The sequence below is a fragment of the Coffea arabica genome, chromosome 1e (genome assembly GCF_036785885.1).
Source record: "Coffea arabica cultivar ET-39 chromosome 1e, Coffea Arabica ET-39 HiFi, whole genome shotgun sequence".
NCBI lineage: Eukaryota > Viridiplantae > Streptophyta > Magnoliopsida > Gentianales > Rubiaceae > Coffea > Coffea arabica.
In genome coordinates, this window is record NC_092311.1 from 25,632,911 (window position 1) to 25,638,566 (window position 5,656).

Genomic DNA, 5,656 nt, shown 5'->3' on the forward strand with positions numbered 1-5,656 from the left:
TTCTATCTAATGCTACTATGGCCTAATTAATTAGATAATTTGATCATTTTTGTCCCCTTAACATGCCATTTTTCTCTTTAATATGTTTTACGTGACTTTTGGATAGATTTTAGTGAATTTTAGGATGATTTTTTGAAGGTTTAATAATTTGTGCTAGATTTATAGTTTTGTTTGGATTTTTGATATAACAATTGAATATTAGGGAATCTTCGTTGTATTAATTATAGCAAATAGGTTTTTTCTTTTATTTTTTGTGAATTTTATATTTTGGTTTGGTGGGTTTCATTTTAAGTCATTAATTTTAATTTATTTCATTTTTGACCCCTCAAACTTCTTTAATTCTTTCAATTGGGTCCTTATTTGTTTTAATTTGTTGAATATGGATTGTTTATTTTATTTGGATGTTTTGAGTGATTCAATTTCATATTCATCCTTCCTTTTTTTGTTATTATTTTTTAATTAAAGTGATGCTTTGACCATTTTTTTTTATTTTGGAGGGTAAATAAGTAAATTCGTGTCATTGGGGCCCCTACTCAAGGGAGGTACACTCTATCCTTTGTTTTTACTTTTTTTGACCCTATGTGCACTTATGTGACTTTATGTGTTTAATTGCATGCCTTTTGAATGTTTTATTTCATTACTTTATATGCTTTATTTATTTCAACTTTTCAATATTTATTTTAGTTTAATTTTAATCATTTAAAAGGCATTTAAATGCCACAATTGTAATAGTTAGGTATTTCTTTTAATTATTTTATTTTCCCTTTTAGATTGTAGTAGGGTCCCCTTAATGTAATAGTTAGGACTTGTTTGCTTTATTTGCTTGGTATGTCTTGCATGCTTATGTGTTATATATTATCCGCTTTCTTAGGGCCTCGCATCTAGATATTATGATTATGTGTTATGCGTTTATGTGATATTATGTGTTTACTTGCTTTATTATGCTTTATATTATTGGTTTAGTTATAATTAATGTATGATGTAATATCACACTAGTCCAATGCTAGTTGTAATCCATTTCCCGATGCCACACTAGTCCAAAACTAGTTGTGGTTTCCTTATTCGATTTTCCACTAGTCCAACGCTAGTGAGAAGGTAGAAATATGGGTTAGTCCAACGCTAGACCCTTAGGAGCCCTTCGAGCGTTAGATCATGATTGTGTGGTAAAATCACTTCATCTCATACATATTTTTCACTTTCTAGGGTCTTTTATCATTTTTTGCATGTTCCCCTTATACATATAACCCTTATCCCATACTTCCCCTATATATGTACTTTTTCCCATATTCCCCTTATACACATATCCCTTATTCCATAATTTCCCTCTTATACATATAGCCCTTATTCCATACTCCCCCTTATATGTATGTATTTTTTCCATATTCCCCTTGTATATCCCCTCTCGCATATTCCCTCTTATATCCATATCCCCTATTTTTATATTATATTTTTATTTATATAATTATATGTATAAGACATAACATTAGACTTACATTTCATATAGGGAAAATCAGAGATAAGTTAGTACATTTTGCCTGATTAGATTAGGAAATACCCCTTGAGTATGGGATATGGACGAGTTTGGCTCTCTAGCCTTTGCACGCTCGTATTCCCTCTATTAAAGGGAAAATCTAGTCACGAATCATAGTCCTCCGCACCCATTATGATGCATTCCTTTAGGCCATGTATATTTGTATATTATTATTATTTTCTTTTCTTTTCTTAGAATCTCATATTTTTTGCATTATTCGTGACCTCTTCAAAGGGTCCCTATTGGGCATCACAATTAATGTGATTGGCACCAATTAAGATTTGAAGAGATATTTTGATCCCCTGATACCCTCATTAGGTCTAGGGTTTGCACTCATATAGTACATCCAAATGTGATAAATTCTTAGGTTAAAATAAGAAAATCTTTGACTAAATCACGCAACTAGCCTTGGCTAGGTTGAAAGGGTGCCTTCGATTTTTATCCTTGCCTTCCCTTTCTTCAAATGTGACTCCCGAACACTTTCTCTGATTTTCGTAGACTTAGGAGTCGTTTAAAAAGGGTTTTCCATACTTTTGTTTTAAATATTCATTTTAGGTGACTTGGTACACCTTAACTCTATACCAAGTGGCGACTCCGATTTTTTATTCAAAAAACCCTTTTTAAACTACAATTTGGGCCCCAATCGTTACACTTATTTAAACCCCATTATTAGGCCCATTTTCTTTATTTATTCTTTACAAATTATTTAACTCACACATTCTCACTCAAAAATTAAATCAAAAAAATTCATTTTTCTAAACTCTTTATTTTTATTTAAAAATGGGGCGCGACAACAAGAGACCCATGGTTGGTTATCTAATCGACCAAGTTCTTGCCGACTCGACTCGATTAACTAGCCAGTGGGGCAAGTAGTCAGTATAGTTGATGACCAATCGACTTAATCAAGAAAAAAGTACGAAGACGGGAATGAGACGCACCTCCCACTCGGATTGAGTGTGGTACATGCTGCCGCTCAGCACTTACAAGTCAAGCACAAGTATATCAAGTCAATTGCAACAAATAAACAAGTATATATCACATGACAGCAAGTGCGATAAAGTACACCCTTGCCCGACCAAACCAAGCAAATCTTATCAGATCACGTTGGTAAAGAATTGAAATCAAGTATCAAGTTCAATCATGTATTTGGAAGCACTCACCAAAGATTTAGTGCTTGTCAAAATCACGCTCAGGTACAACTCCTTGGTTGGAGTCCAAATCTGCGATAAAATATCATTTAAGAGTTTAAAATGCACTAGGATTCAAAACATAGAAGTTTCGCTTCAAGAAAATCAAGTAAATGAAACTTGTTTAAGTAGTAATCATATGGCTTCTCAAACTCTCGAAAATTCATACTCGCTCTTTTAGTTTCGATAAAGAAGTGATTCGTGCTTTGGAAGTCACACTTGATGTGACAAATCGAGAAAATCGTATTTTTAAGGGTCGCTACATTCACTTTTAAAGGGTACGAGTTTCGGAAAAATGTTCAACGTATGTACCTTTTACTAAAAAAAACTCGAATACCATAAACAAGCAAAATTCGTTTCAATCTCGAGTCGTCGCTCAAGTCTCAAGTTCACTCGCCTAACCCTTGAGCGAAAATTTGGGCGGCATGCCCTTTGTATTTAGCTATTTTCCATCCAAGTACAACTTGGATTCATAAGTCAATAACCTCCAATCCAACCACAAGTGATAACCAACAACATACATCTATTCAAAGTCTCAAAACCAACCAAACAAACCAAATAATATACTTATCCCTATGGATATCAAAGCTAAAAACCAGTTTAGAGAAGAAATTATAAGTGACAGATTTGTCATCCTTCGGTGTTTTGGTCATACCTATAGCTAGGTATATCGAATCAAGATAAATTTTATGGCGTTTAGAAGTTAAGACATAGACCTACATTTCCTATGAAGATATCGAAACCCAGTTCTCGCATTTTCAAGGTAAAAAACGGACAGTCAGAAACACATGAAAAACAGGTCAGGAAAATTAGAGGTTTTGCGCAATCAGGAGTGCTCTGGCCAAATCCTAAGCTAAAATGATCCGATTGATCTGAAATTTTGCAGGTAGAAATTTAACTCAAATCACTATAATTTCATGCTTTGTCCAAAAGCTGATTCAGTCTAAAACATGGAGAAATTCGCAGCCTAAGTTGATTCCAAAAACAAGGCAGAACTGACATTCACCACCAAATGCTGGAATTTTGCATATCAACCCTAAAACTACTTTTCAAAGTTGGAAATTGCTTGACAAAGCTGAAATTTCATCTTAGAGATAAACATCATGAATCAAAGCTGAAAAAACACAAAACTCTAGCTAAAATTTGCTAATTTTCACCAAAACTAGAGTATCATCCAACATAATTCAAGATTCAAGACATCTATCCCACATTTTACTAAAACAAGAAAGAAAAAGGAAGTTTTAGACTTATACCTTCCAAAACACTTGAAGAAAATAAAGAACAAAAGCTTTCCTCTCCAAACAACTCCACAACAAGCTTCCTTAACTCCTTGGTGCTAGTTTAATCGGTTTAGATTTTGAGATTTCAACTCAACCAAGGCTAAATCAAGATGAAGTTGGAAGTTCTCCTCTCTTGTTTTTCTCTCCCAATTTTTGGCCAACACAAGAAGGAAATGAAGAAAAATGAACCAAGAAGAAAGATAAGAAGAAAGAAAACTCATTTGGTCAACCAACCCTTGGATCTTTGACACTAGTCAAAGCCAAGTTTTCTCTTTTTTTTTTCTTTTCTTCTTCCCTCTATCCTTCATAATAAGTTCCCCCCCTTCTCTGAAACTTCCATACCTAATCCAAAACTCTCAACCTCAGAGGGATAGGAATCAAGCAGATAGGCAAGGGTAGTCAATCTAGGTCCAAACCTATCACAAGAGAAATACATAGGATATTGCAATTAGACTACATCAAAAATAAACACAAAACAGGACCACACATTCATTGGAGCAATTAAACAGGTCTGTAGTGCTAACACCTTAGACATTTACGGCAATCATCAGATTTCAAATCTAGCTTCCATCTAGAGAAACCCTAACCGGACATTTACGAGACTAGTCCACGACGACACTCATTGATCCACTCTCCTTGATCAGTTCAATCTCAAGTCCAATACTAGAATCTTTCAGACCTTGACTTTTGCCATTCAAATTTATCTCAAGTTCAATCGAGACATAGACCCTTATTCTAGTGCTCTCCACTTTTGGTACTCGGATACAAGAATCCGAAACTAGGAGAATTCACATCTCAAACCGTACGCTCCCAGGTGCAAATCATCCAAATTTAAGATTCCTACCTGATATACATATCTAGCTTTCTCAAATATCATGAGAAATGTTTTACGCCTATAACGTTCATGATTCACAACTTACGCTCATGAAGAGCACTAAGTCCTTTATACTTATTCATATAATTAGGACCATATCACTATTTGGCCCAAACTCACCCCGCGCAGAGACCGCACAAAACAGCTCAAATACCACCTGTGATGACCCCACCTCCCCTTAGGGCATACCCTAGGATTTAACGGACCACCTGCCCTACTCTTGCTGATGCGGATACGGGTGTGCAACAACTTCAGTCTTGGGTCAAGGATCCTTTGGTCAACATTGGTGGTCCGATGACAAGATCAAGATCCAAGAAGGTGAATGAAGCTTTACGTGCCTTGATCATTCACCATACAAGCAAGGAGCAAGCTAAGTTTGAAGATTTGATAGACCATGAAGTTACCTTGTTCACTTGAACGTTTGAAGTGAAAGAATGATCTCATACTTGTTAGCTTAGTTGGTAGTTGTCTTAAGACTGCCTAGTTTAGTAATTGTTAGTCGTTGAGTATTTTATTACTTATTGGGCCTTATCGGGAAGCCTTAAAGAGCTGGCTATTTTATTACTTATTGGGCCTTATTGGGAAGCCTTAAAGAGCTGGCTCTTTATGCGGACCGAATTCCTATTCCAGGTTTATGTGGGCCGGATTTGCCCTAGTTTTAGCCTATAATAGGCACCTATTGTATGAGCGAAAGGACAGATTATTACAACTAGAAATCGTGAGGAATTTTCCTTCAAGTTCTTAATCGAACTTACTCTTGAATTCTTGAGTTTATAGCTTAGGA